The sequence below is a fragment of the Oncorhynchus mykiss genome, chromosome 1 (assembly GCF_057628025.1).
Source record: "Oncorhynchus mykiss isolate SJ-2025 chromosome 1, ASM5762802v1, whole genome shotgun sequence".
In the NCBI taxonomy this organism is placed as follows: Eukaryota; Metazoa; Chordata; class Actinopteri; order Salmoniformes; family Salmonidae; genus Oncorhynchus; species Oncorhynchus mykiss.
In genome coordinates, this window is record NC_143022.1 from 68006873 (window position 1) to 68020373 (window position 13501).

The 13501-nt window shown below is 43.2% G+C and overlaps 1 protein-coding gene across 6 annotated transcripts in view; it reads left to right on the top strand.

Annotated features, from left to right (window-relative positions):
- Positions 1–13501, top strand: part of LOC110526969 (serine/threonine-protein kinase 32C) — a 150753-nt gene that overhangs the window by 42560 nt on the left and 94692 nt on the right. For 2 of the 6 annotated variants that reach the window (XM_090237305.1, XM_090237324.1), the window contains exon 2: positions 6061–6158. The exons of the other annotated variants lie outside the window; for them this stretch is intronic. The gene's annotated coding sequence lies outside the window, so the exon portion shown is untranslated. The remainder of the gene's footprint in view (positions 1–6060; positions 6159–13501) is intronic. 6 annotated transcript variants of the gene reach the window in all.

Consider the following 13501-nt stretch of genomic DNA (forward strand, 5'->3'; position numbering starts at 1 on the left):
TTGACTTTTAGTGGAAGCCTTAGGAAGTGCAACAACCAATATCCCACTGTGTATTCAATAGGGGCTGGGTTGAAAATCGACCAACCTCAGATTTCCCACTTCCTGTTTGGATTTCTTCTCAGGTTTTTGCCTGCCATATGAGTTCTGTTATACTCAGACATCATTCAAACAGTTTTAGAAACTTCAGTGTTTTCTGAGGAGCAGGCACTGTACTCTGGGCACCTCTGGGCACCTTTTCATCCAAGCTACTCAATACTGCCCTTGCAGCCATAAGAAGTTAAATAATATGGAAGAAGGTACTCTGGTCAGATGAGACAGAAATTTAGCTTTTTGGCCATCAAGGAAAACGCTATGTCTGGCTCAAATCCAACACCTCTCATCACCCCGAGAACACCATCCCCATAGTGAAGCATGTAGGTGGCAGCATCATGCTGAGAGGATGTTTTTCATTAGCAGGGACTGGGAAACAGGTCAGAATTGAAGGGTGGATGGCGCTAAATACAGTCACATTCTTGAGGGAAACCTGTTTGTCTTCCAGAGATTTGATTAGGACAATAACCCTAAGCATACTGCTAAAGCAACACTTGAGTGGTTTAAGGGGAAACATTTAAATGTCTTGGAATGGCCTAGTCAAAGCCCAGACCTCAATCCAATTGAGAATCTGGTATGGCTTAAAGATTGCTCTACACCAGAGGAACCCATCCAACTTGAAGGAGCTGGAACAGTTTTGCCTTGGAGAATGGGCAAAGAGCCCAGTGGCTAGATGTGCCAAGCTCATGGAGACATGCAGCTGTAATTACTGCAAAAGGTGTCTCTACAAAGTATTGACTTTCCGGGGGTGAATAGTTATGCACGGTCAAGTTTTCAGTTTTTTTGTGTCTTTATTTCTTGTTTGTTTCACAAGAAAAAATATTTTGTATCTTCAAAGTAGGCATGTTGTGTAAATCAAATTATACAACATCAATTTTAATTCATTCCAGGTTGTAAACAACAAGATAGGAAAAATGCCAAAGGGGTGAATAATTTTGTAAGCCACTGTATAAGGAAAGTAGTCAATTGAAAAATTCATTAGGCTCTAATCTATGGATTTTACTTGACTGGCAATACAGATAAGCATCTGTTGGTCACAGATGCCTTAAAAAAAGGTAGGGAAGTGGATCAGAAACCAGTCAGTATCTAATGTGACAACCATTTGCCTCATGCAGCGTGACACATCTCCTTCGCATAGAGTTGATCATGCTGTTGATTGTGGCCTGTGGAATCTTGTCCCACTCCTCTTCAATGGCTGTGTGAAGTTGCTGGATTTTGGCGGGAACTGGAACACGCTGTCATACACGTGGGTCCAGAACATTCCAAACTTGCTCAATGGGTGACGTGTCAGGTGAGTATGCAGGTCATTTTCAGCTTCCAGGAATTCTGTACAGGATCCTTTCGACATGGGGCTATGCATTATCATGCTGAAACATGAGGTGATGGCGGTGGATGAATGGCATGACAAAGGGCCTCAGGATCTTGTCTCAGTGCATTTTGTGCATTCAAATTTCCATTGATAAAATGCATTTATGTTCGTTTTCCGTAGCTTACGCCTGCCCATACCATGACCCCACCGCCGCCATGGTACACTCTGTTCACAACGTTGACAGCAGCAAACCGCTCAGCCATACTACGCCCTACATGTGGTCTGCGGTTGTGAGGCCGGCTGAACGTACTGTCAAATTCTCTAAAACGATGTTGTAGGCGGCTTATGGTAGAGAAATTAACATTAAAATCTTTGGCAACAGCTCTGGTGGACATTCCTGCTGTCAGCATGAAAATTGGATGCTCCCTCAAAACTTGAGACATCTGTGGGATTGTGTTCTGTGACAAGACTGCACATTTTAGAGTGGCCTTTTATTGTCCCCAGCACAAGGTGCACCTCTGCACTGATTATGCTGTTAATCAGCCATACCTGTCAGGCGGATGGATTATCTTGGCAAAGGATAAATGCTCACACAGGGATGTAAACATTTGTGCAAAGATTTTGAGAGAAATAAGCTTTTTGTCCTCATGGAACATTTCTGGGATCTTTTATTTCAGCTCATGAAACATGGGACCAACACTTTACATGTTGCGTTTATATTTTTGTTCAGTGTATATTCTGTGAATGTCAGAGCCTGGAGTTGAATTTTCAAAGGCTATTAGGCCTTTAATTTCTCCTTTCATCCATACTCAAGAAGTGTTTTTATTTCATTTGCAAGCATTTAATGTTGGGCCTCTTACCAGCAGAGAATGTTGGGCCTCTTAATAGTTTCAATTCACCTTCCAACTGCCAAGGGTCACCCCCTGGAAGGCTCAAAGACGCTTACTCAAATTAACATTTATTCATTTTTCCAGACCGTATCCACAGCAACATCAAAGGTGAACATAATAAAATTAAAGGAAGAGTGGAGAACTGAATTGCCAACTTGTAAAAAAGGAAATGGTGGAATATGGATTTGACCTGGTTGAAAAAATGGCAAGTCTAGTCTTTACATAAGACACAAATTACTGTAACAGTAGTAGCGTCTGTACTCATTTGCTTGTCACAAGGTACAATATACATTTTAGTGGCATTACTCTGCTCTCAAAGTATTTCCTTAGATGCTGGACCTAAAGTATAGCTCGATACAGTAGGCTTAGGCTATAGCATTTCTCTCTCTGTGGGTTCAGTTGTAGCTCCACAGACAGCGAGGGTATCGAGTTGCCCTGTCCCTAGGCAAGCACTCCTTTTTCTCTCTAGTCCTTGAATACGTCCCACATATGGTCTATAGTGCCTCAATTTAAGATAAAGGGAGGACAGTATCAGACCGCCTAGTTTATTGATTATGATGAGACACTCACCCACTTAAATTACCCAGGGTTCCACAAAAGTAATATCTAAGAGGTCAGTCATGCCACATACCGTACATAGCATGGCATGTCTTTGGTGGCTTATGATTTACAAAGAAAATTATTTAATGGCTGGCTAGTCACCAAGTCTCTTTGTGGTTTTCCCTTCAAGCCAATTGAGGGCCCTTAAGCCCTGTCCGAAGGAACTGTCGTAGCGACAGGTGACGTCTTCTTCCAATGATATTAGGTTTATTTGAACTTGATATTGAATTGTGAAGTGATAATTCAATCAAAATATGTATAGGTATTAACATTAAGAATTTATAGATATGTCCTTATGTTTATTTAAGGCTTCTGGCAGTATTTTTGTTTCCTACCCCAATTCTCACAAACACCAACATGACCCTGCATTATGCTTTGTTAATTAAAGGTTACATTAAAAGGTTAAAAACCTGCATTAACCCTGAACATCCTGGCTTTGAACATATGTTTTAGCTAACAATCTCTGTACTATCCGAACTGCAGGTCCACATTAACGTATAGAACTGATCTCACAATTCAACAGAATCTGCGTTCCTGATGACACCCCCCACCCCTCACCCAACTCTTTGTGCCGGGAGTGGTGACTGTGATGGTGATTAATAAAGAACGGCTCATGAAAATTACATCTCTGGATACACAATTACTGCCAAAATATGACTAAAGAAGCTCAGCGCCTGGAAGAAAATTTGTCATTTTTATACATGACACTTTCATAAATGTTCATACATTTGTGATGCATCTATTACACTTTTTTTTAAAAAGCCTTACAAAGTCTGTCTCACACCCCACCGTGTTTCGGTCTCTAGTTTTTCATATATTGACCATTTGTTGTTTTATTAAAGCACAGAATATCTAAGTACGATTCCCACTGTATTGTTTTCATTGCTGTTTCCTCATTCCATTTCTCCATTTGCTGTAACTTGCTGTGTAAAAAAAAACCTTGTTTATATGAAAGGTTGGAAGGGATGTGTTTCCAGAACTCAAACTGTACCTGTCAGTATTGTCTTGGGTAGAATGAGTCTCGGTAATGATCCTGCCCACCTTGCAGAGTCTTGGACGTCTCTCACTCAACTCAGCATGGTTACCATGTCTCCCAACCCGTAGGTAAACTTGCCAACCACTACTCCAATGTTGTTAACCTACTTAGAGAAGATTGTAATGAGCCTTCCTAAGCAAGGGTTGCTACCATGTTGTGGTCATTGCTCAAAATCAGCGTCATTTCTGCAGCTCCAGATGGTTGAAATGGGGGTTTTGATAGGGTTATAGGATCGTAGACCTGCGAGCTACAGTATGGTGCTCTCTCTCTTTCTGTCCCCCTAGGCACTTCCTGTTTTATCACTGGAGTCAGAGTTGCTCAGGGTGTTGTGCTCCCAGTCCCAGAACAGCTACTGTCCTTTGTCAGAACAAGCCAGAGGGAGGGTGAGATCCGCCCCCTTCCCTCAACCCACCATTTATATCCCCCGTGAGGCCTGCAGTAGAGCTGTCTCTCAAAGCATTATCTTTTTTTACACTAAGCTGCCTCTGCATAGCACCCATCAAATCTAGCCATTTGTCAAACTGATGTAGTGCCATGCACAGTGAGTGGAATGCAGTATCAAAAAAGGCTGATGAAAAGATTTATCATGATATTCACAATCTGGCTTATCTGGTGTCTGAAGTTAAATGCCTTCTTGCAGTCGTAGTGTGTCATGTCAAATCTTACAATCGGGCTGCAGTATTTCATGGAGGCTAACCCAAGTGTAATAGAGGGATCTCACACACGCACTTCACGCACGCACACACACTTTCTGGAACCTACTCTGTGGGCTCTGGGCCAACATCAGCACACCTCCCAGGAGCCAACCAATCACCCAGAGAGAAGCACATCACACAGTGAAGCCTGCTCAGTACTTCCTCCCGGTGGGTCAGTAATCAGCCTCTTATTGTGGATGTCAACATTAGGGTTGCAAAGGGTCGGAAACTTTACGGTAAATTTTCGGAATTCTTCCGGACATTTTCCATGGGAAATTAAGCCCAGGAATTTGGGGAATTTTGCTTAAATTCATCAAAAGTTTGCTTATAACAGTGAACCTTTTTTTTTTTGTGGGATACACATAGCAATTCTAGGTCTTGTGGCATATTTTAGTTAAACTATCCCCAATTCAATGGAATTGCAACCCTCTGCATGCACAGTGCATTCTTCCATCACATGTACAGCTGATTCTCAAGATCTTGCACACTAATGAAATGCTATTGAGCCCACACTACTAGATTGTCTGAGCCAAGGACTACATGCTTTCTGGTAAGTTTTGATTACAATACTGGGTGGGGTGAATGTATTTTATGACATACTGATTATGATTTTTGTTAACTAGTAAATAGTAGTCTAGAGCAAAGTGTGTTTAAATCATTTCTAACTTTTTAACAATTACTGCTAGTTAGTTTTTGCTACCATGTGGGTTTTAGATTTGCTTGAGCCTGCTAACCGGAGTGTTAATTTACCTGTTTCCATACATGTTTCAGTGTTAAGCATTTATCTTACAAAGGAGTTGTTTAATCTAACTACTTAACTATTTATCTGTACATGGAATTGTATTTGGGTTATTTTTACTAATTTCTTAACTTTACAGGAAAATGCCACGGGCACTATCTGATGTGGAGACATTTCAATGCAGCTAATGTAGAAGGACAAGTTGTGTACATTTGCAAATACTGTGCCAAATCATGTGAAGAATGCAACAAAGATGTAGAATCATCTGACCAAGTTCCCTCAGTGCTCACAACAAGCAACCTCTGTCAAATGTCCCACTACTTCTATTCGAGGTGAAATGATGTATCGATAGCAACAGCTCATGGTCCTCCTGAAATCAGATGGATTTTTTACTCAATGGAGGAACATAGTCAGAGAAATGCTGATCAATGTCTTGCTCGACCTGTGTAGGCAATTGGTTCACCTCTGATGCTCACAGGTAATGTTTATTGGAAGAGATATATGAAAGTTCTTCACCCAGAATACACCCCTCCAACCAGACATGCTTTATCTACTCATTTGCTGGATGCAGTTCAACAGAGTTCAAGTGAAGGTCAAGCAAATCATAGAGAAAGCAGACTGTATTGCAATCATCTCTGATGGGTGGTCAAATGTTCGTGGGCAAGGAATAATTAACTACATAATCTCCACCCCTCAACCAGTACTCTACAAGAGCTCAGACACAAGGGACAACAGACACACCGGTCTCTACATTGCAGATGAGCTGAAGGCAGTCATCAATGACCTTGGACCAAAGAAGGTACAGTTGAAGTCAGAAGTTTACATAAACCTAGGTTGAAGTCATTAAAACTTGTTTTTCAACCACTCCACACATTTCTTGTTAACAAACTATAGTTTTGGCAAGTCGGTTAGGACATCTACTTTGTGCATGACACAAGTAATCTTTCCAACAATTGTTTACAGACAGATTATTTCACTTATTTACTGTATCATAATTCCAATGGTCAGAAGTTTACATACACAAAGTTGACTGTGCCTTTTAAACAGCTTGTAAAATTCCAGAAAATTATGTCATGGCTTTAGAAGCTTCTGATAGGCCAATTAACATAATTTGAGTCAGTTGGAGGTGTACCTGTGGATGTATTTCAAGGCCTACCTGGTGACAGACAATGCTGTGAACTTGAAGGTTGCTTGGTCTAAAGTGGAGGAGTCCTACCCTCACATCACACCCTTTGGCTGTGCTGCTCATGCATTGAATCTGCTGCTCAAGGACATAATGGCACTGAAAACAATGGATACACTCTACAAGAGAGCCAAGGAAATGGTTATAATAGCAATCTACCTCACCAAGCAAAGTGAAAAGAATAAGAGCACCTCATTGAAGCTGCCCAGAAACACCCATTTGGGGTGGTGTTGTCATTATGTTTCACAGTCTCCTGGAGGGGAAGGAATCTCTCCAAGAAATGGCCATATCAGACAGCCCCATCAAGAGGATCCTCCTGTATGATGTATTTTGAGAGAGTGGTAAGCATCCTGAAACATATAGCAGTAGCCATTGCATGGATTAATGGATACTATGGCATCCTGTCTGATGTTCAGACTCTGCTTGCAGATGTAAGAGAAGAGATCCGTCCTGCCCTGCCCACTTCACTGTTGCTCCAAGCAGAGGAAACTGCAGTTCTGAAATACATCAAAAACCGTGAAGACCTCTGTCTGAAGCCCATACACGCCTCAGCGTACATGTTAGACCCCAAGTATACTGGCAAGAGCATCCTGTCTGGTGCAGAGATCAACAAGGCTTGTGGTGTCATCACTACCGTGTTGCACCACCTTGGCCTGGATGAGGGCAAGTTTCTTGGCAGTCTGGCGAAGTACACTTCCAATCAAGGGTTTCTGGATGGAGAAGCAATATGGCAGTCGTGCCAACAAATTTCATCAGCCACCTGGTGGAAGGGACTTTGTGGAGCTGAGGCTCTTTTGCCGGTTGCCTCCACCATCCTCCAAATCCCCCAACATCAGCCGCCTCCGAGCGTAACTGGTCCTTGTTTGGGAACACACACACACACACCAAAACATGTAACAGGCTAACCAATACAAGGGTTGAAAAAGTGGTGGCCATCCGGGAAAATTTGAGGCTTTTTGAGCCTGACAACGAGACACCCTCAAGGTTGGAAAGTGACAGTGAAGATGAGGCCTCAGTCTGATGTTCAAGGGGTGGACATTGAGGAGGTCCAGGGAGGATACATGGAAGCCTGAGAGGAAGACAACCAAAGCTTTAGTTTCTGGACTATAATTTTATAGATGTATGTTGTGTGCCTATTGTTTAACCATTTGATATGTACTAGTGGATATTTTGAGACCTTAAAACGTTTTTGGGAGATGCGATGGATCATTGGGGATCATTCAATATTCCCTTTATTTTGTTGTTCAGTGAAATCATCCCATGTGAAGAGTCAACTCATTTAATTAGTTTAATTCGTAACTAAAAATGTTTTTTTTTTCTATTGGAAGGATTTAATAATTTTCAATTATGTCTTATGATAAGGTTAAAGGTTTGTTTCTGTCTCCTTATATGCTAAATGTATCCAATGCAAAAAAACATTAAAATGGAATTAATTTTCATTTGCATATTCCCGTTAATTCCCATATATTTCTGTTTATTCTCACGGAAAGTTTCCACCTATGAATATTCCCCAGAATGTGCAATCCTCGTCACCATGCTTGCAGATTTCCAACTTTAGAAGTTCAAAATCCCCTACACCATGCATGCCACTCTGTCTCTGCATGAAGGCCAAAACCCACAGCCCTAATGCAGCACTTCACAGAAACCTGAGGCAAGAAAGGGGAGGAGAGTCAATGTCGTGATTGCAGATGCTTCCGTTGAACACCACTTAACCCAGAAATAACCCAAATTACAGGAAGCTTTTACTCTTTTGTTGTTTGAATATCAACATTTCTCCTCGGACTGTAGGTAATTTCCCATAAAGTTAACAGAAGAGCTGATTCAGAAGATGGATTGCAGTAAATTGCGTTAAGTGTCCCTTCGTTTAGTGTGAATTAACCCTAAAATAGGCAACCACTATCTCTCACTTTAGATTCACAGGAATCAGTTCTTGAGCGTTATTCTGTGTCTGATGTGCAAGAAGGACACTCATTGTGAAAAGAAGGCAAATGGAAGCAAACACATTATTGAAATGGTGGTATAATGCCAAGGTTAGGAAGAGTTGACAGTAGAAAAAACGACTACAGACGAGGCAGGATCTGCGTCCCACACTGCAGTAAAATGCTTTGGGTAAAAATAACGTGAAATGTGTTTAACTGGACTGAACTACACTTACCGAATCCCAGCGGGAGAGATGTGTTAGTCAGGAGTTACCCTCAGCTAAAGAGTATTTGTGTTATGAAGCAGGCTTAATCCATGCCCGGGAGGTCTGCAACATGAAAGCACGGCACTGCCTTCCCCATAATCAAGCTCTCAGCATGACTGTGAGCTAGCAAGGCATGTGGAGAGACTAGGGCCTCTGACAGTGAATGGATGGCTACAGGAAGTAGCATGTCCTTTCTAATTGCCCACGGCATGAAACAAGGCCAGGGACCTCATTTATATTATTACTACCTTGGAAGCAAATTCAATAGAGCAAGTCAAGACTAACAAATATCTTTGAGTTTGGGTGGGTGAGAAGCTGAGCTTGTCTAGTCATTTTGAGAACCTGGTAAAGAAGATCAAGTTGAGAATAGGTTTTTATTACTGGCATAAGGCTTGTTTTTCTTTGGAGTCCAGAAAAGAGCTGGTATGGTGTCCATTCCTGTTATATGCAGACCTCAAGCACTACCCTGAAGGCACTTGATACCATGTATCATGCAGCTCTTATGTTTATTACCAACCAAAAGCATCTGACACACCACTGTGATCTCTCTTTGTGGACTTAAACATTGGTATACTATGATCTTTAAGGACAGAAAACAATACATGCCAGTTACGGTTTCACTTCTGCTTACTTTTTAACGGTTCCTAAAATCAGAATGGGTCATAGCAAAAAGTGTTTTAGTAATTCAGCTCGGTGGTCTTAGAATTCTCTCCAGACCAGCTTGAAACTCCAGGATCTTGTTTCCTTGGAGGAGTTGAAAAGTTTATTTGACTCACATGTTACTGAGGAATGTGATTGTCATTAGGTCATGATGTGGTGGTACATATATTTTTATTTAATCATATGACACATGTATGTGTTTGTAATTTAAATGTATGTGTCTGTGATAAAAAATATATAAAAAATATGGTGTGTCTGTAAGTTGTTACTGTAACGGAGATGCAGGGAGTCAGGAAGCAGGTGCAGTCGTTGAGTTTAATAGGAACTTTAACCCGTACGCTAATAATCGGGAAGCAAGTACAGGGAGTGAATAATTTAATAAATAAACTAACATGGAACAAAACAAGAAAAACGAGCAGCGTACAGACAAACACAGGAACAGAATCAATAATGCCTGGGGAAAGGACCAAAGGGAGTGACAGATATAGGGGAGGTAATCAGGAAGGTGATGGAGTCCAGGTGAATCTCACTATGCGCAGATGCACGTAACGATGGTGGGAGGTGTGCGTAATAATAAGACAACTGGCCGCCGCAGAGGGTGAGCGGGAGTAAACATGACTGTACTCCCTCCCTGACGCGCAGCTCCAGCTGCCGGACAATGTCGACCAGAGGGACGGTCCCGAGGACCAGGAGAGGGCCGGTCGCCTCTGCTGAGGCGCTGGAACCTGTAGCGCAGAAGGGAGCCGAGGGGAGCCAGCCGAGGCGTCCCCGGTTCTTTTGACGAGGTGCGGGGAACCGGCCGAGATGTCCCCGGTAGCTTCGGCCGAGGCACAGGAGCCTCCGGAGCCGGCTGTGGAATGGTTGATTTGCAGTGGAAGAATGTGCAAAGTAGAGAGAGAAATAATGGGGTGCAAAGGAGCAAAATAAATAAATACAGTAGGGAAAGAGGTAGTTGTTTGGGCTAAATTATAGATGGGCTATGTACAGGTGCAGTCATCTGTTAGCTGCTCTGACAGCCGGTGCTTAAAGCTAGTGAGGGAGAAGTGTTTCCAGTTTCAGAGATTTTTGTAGTTCATTCCAGTCATTGACAGCAGAGAACTGGAAGGAGAGGCGGCCAAAGGAGGAATTGGTTTTGGGGGTGACCAGAGATATACCTGCTGGAGCGCGTGCTACAGGTGGGGGCTGCTATGGTGACCAGCGAGCTAAGGGGGGTCTTGTAGATGACCTGGAGGGACTTGTAGATGACCTGGAGCCAGTGGGTTTGGCGACGAGTATGAAGCGAGGGCCAGCCAACGAGCGCGTACAGGTCGCAGTGGTGGGTAGTATATGGGGCTTTGGTGACAAAACGGATGGCACTGTGATAGACTGCATCCAATTTATTGAGGAGGGTATTGGAGGCTATTTTGTAAATTACATCGCCGAAGTCGAGGATTGGTAGGATGGTCAGTTTTACAAGGGTATGTTTGGCAGCATGAGTGAAGGATGGTTTGTTGTGAAATAGGAAGCCAATTCTAGATTGAACTTTGGATTGAAGATGTTTGATGTGAGTCTGGAAGGAGAGTTTACAGTCTAACCAGACACCTATGTATTTGTAGTTGTCCACATATTCTAAGTCAGAACCGTCCAGAGTAGTGATGCTGGACGGGCGGGCAGGTGCAGGCAGCGATCGGTTTTACTTGTATTTAAGAGCAGTTGGAGGCCACGGAAGGATAGTTGTATGGCATTGAAGCTCCTCTGGAGGGTTGTTAGTGTCCAAAGAAGGGCCAGAAGTATACAGAATGGTGTCGTCTGCATGGAGGTGAATCAGAGAGTCACCAGCAGCAAGAGTGACATCATTGATGTATACAGAGAAGAGAGTCGGTCCAAGATTTGAACCCTGTGGCACCCCCATAGAGACTGCCAGAGGCCCGGGCAACAGACCCTCCGATTTGACACACCTACTTCTCTGATAGAGTTCGTTGGTGAACCAGGCGAGGCAATCATTTGAGAAACCAAGGCTGTCGAGTCTGCCAATGAGGATGTGGTGATTGGCAGAGTCGAATGCCTTGGCCAGGTCAATGAATACGGCTGCACAGTATTGTTTCTTATCAATGGCGTTTAAGATATTGTTTAGGACCTTGAGTGTGGCTAAGGTGCACCCATGACCAGCTCAGAAACCAGATTGCATAGCGGAGAAGGTATGGTGGGATTTGAAATGGTAGGTAATCTGTTTGTTGACTTTGCTTTCGAAGTCCTTAGAAAGGCAGGGTAGGATAGATACAGGTCTGTAGCAGTTTGGGTCAAGAGTGTCCTCCCCCTTTGAAGAGGGGGATGACCGCAGCTGCTTTCCAATCATTGGGATGAATATTTAGTTTTATAAACTTCTGACTGCAGGAATGTCCACCAGAGCTGTTGCCAGAGACTGTAATGTTAATTTCTCTGCATACAACATCGTTCCAGGGAATTTGGCAGTACGTCCAACCGGCCTCACAACCGCAGACCACATGTAACGACACCAGCCCAGGACCTCCACATCTGGCTTCTTCACCTGTGGGATTGTCTGAGACAAGCCATCCAGACAGCTGATGAAACTGTGGGTTTGCACAATCAAAGAATTTCTGCACAAACTGTCAGAAACCATCTCAGAGAAGCTTATGTGTGCTCATCCGGCGCCATCACCTCATGTTTCAGCATGATAATGCATGGCCCCATGTCACAAGGATCTAAACACAATTCCTGGAAGCTTAAAATGGCCCAGTTCTTCCATTGCCTGCATACTGACCAGACATGTTACCCCTTGAGCATGTTTGGGATGATCTGGATTGACGTGTATGACAGCTTATTCCAGTTCCCACCCTATATCCAGTAAGTTCTCACAGCCATTGAAGAGGAGTGGCACAACATTCCGCAGGCCATAATCAACAGCCTGATCAACTCTATGCGAAGGAGATGTGTCGTGCTGCATGAGGCAAATGGTGGTCACACCAGATACCACAGGTGGGACCAAGTCACTATTATTCAAGTCGCAATTCTCAAGTCACAAGGTCCGAGTCTCAAGTAGAATGGGTCAAGACTCGAGTCCAAGTCGTGCATTCTAAGAGCCAAATGGTCGAGTCGCACGTTTTCAAGTCAGATAAAAGAAATCTATACATGCTACAAATCTTTGTCTATTTATTGAGGCTACCAGACAGCCTATGTCATTGTAAAATAGGGCCATAAGGGCATGAAATGAGCAGAAGGCAAGGCAGGTAGACTCAGTGTACATTTATTTACAGGTCTTGGTGATCCAATGGTGAAAGAGCCATATCATACAAAATATACAAGTAGATGTATCCAAATATGCATGGGCAATATCCCAAAAGAAAAAGCCTTTATCAGCCCTAACCTGTCCTATTTGAATGGACATCGGTAGAGGGCAAGACTGTACAGACTCTCCTTGAGAACAGAACAGAAGCTCAAACCGGTAGGCCGGTAGGCCTACATTTAATAAGCGCTTGGACCACTTGACCACTTGGACTCCCCGAGGACCATACAATTACCCAATTGGCAGTTACAACCATTAAACGGTTCTACAATGTAAAAGGCAATTTCCATATAATTGTATTTGCCACATGTGCCGAATACAACAGGTGTAGAACTTACAGTGAAATGCTTACTACAAGCCCTAACCAACAATGCAGTTAAATTTTAGAAATAAAGTAACATTATTAAAGAGCAACAGTAAAATAACAATAGTGAGGCTATATACAGGGGGTACTGGTGCGGGGGCACCGGTTAGTCCATTGTTACAATAGTAATTTCGTCTTTATCATTCAATATCATGAATGATATTTCAACACCATGCATTCATGGAATATAATTTGATTTTATTCAATGTTTTGTCTCCAAAGCATCATTTTTACCCCCCTTTTGTGATCTTGTCTCATCGCTGCAACTCCCCAACGGGCTCGGGACAGGCGACGGTCCAGTCATGCGTCCTCCGAAACATGACCCGCCAAGCCGCACTTCTTAACACCCGCTCGCTCAACCTGGAAGCCAGCTGCACCAATGTGTCGGAGGAAACATTGTTCAACTGACGATCGAAGTCAGCCTGCAGGTGTCCGGCCCGCCACAAAGAGTCGCTAGAGCGCGATGA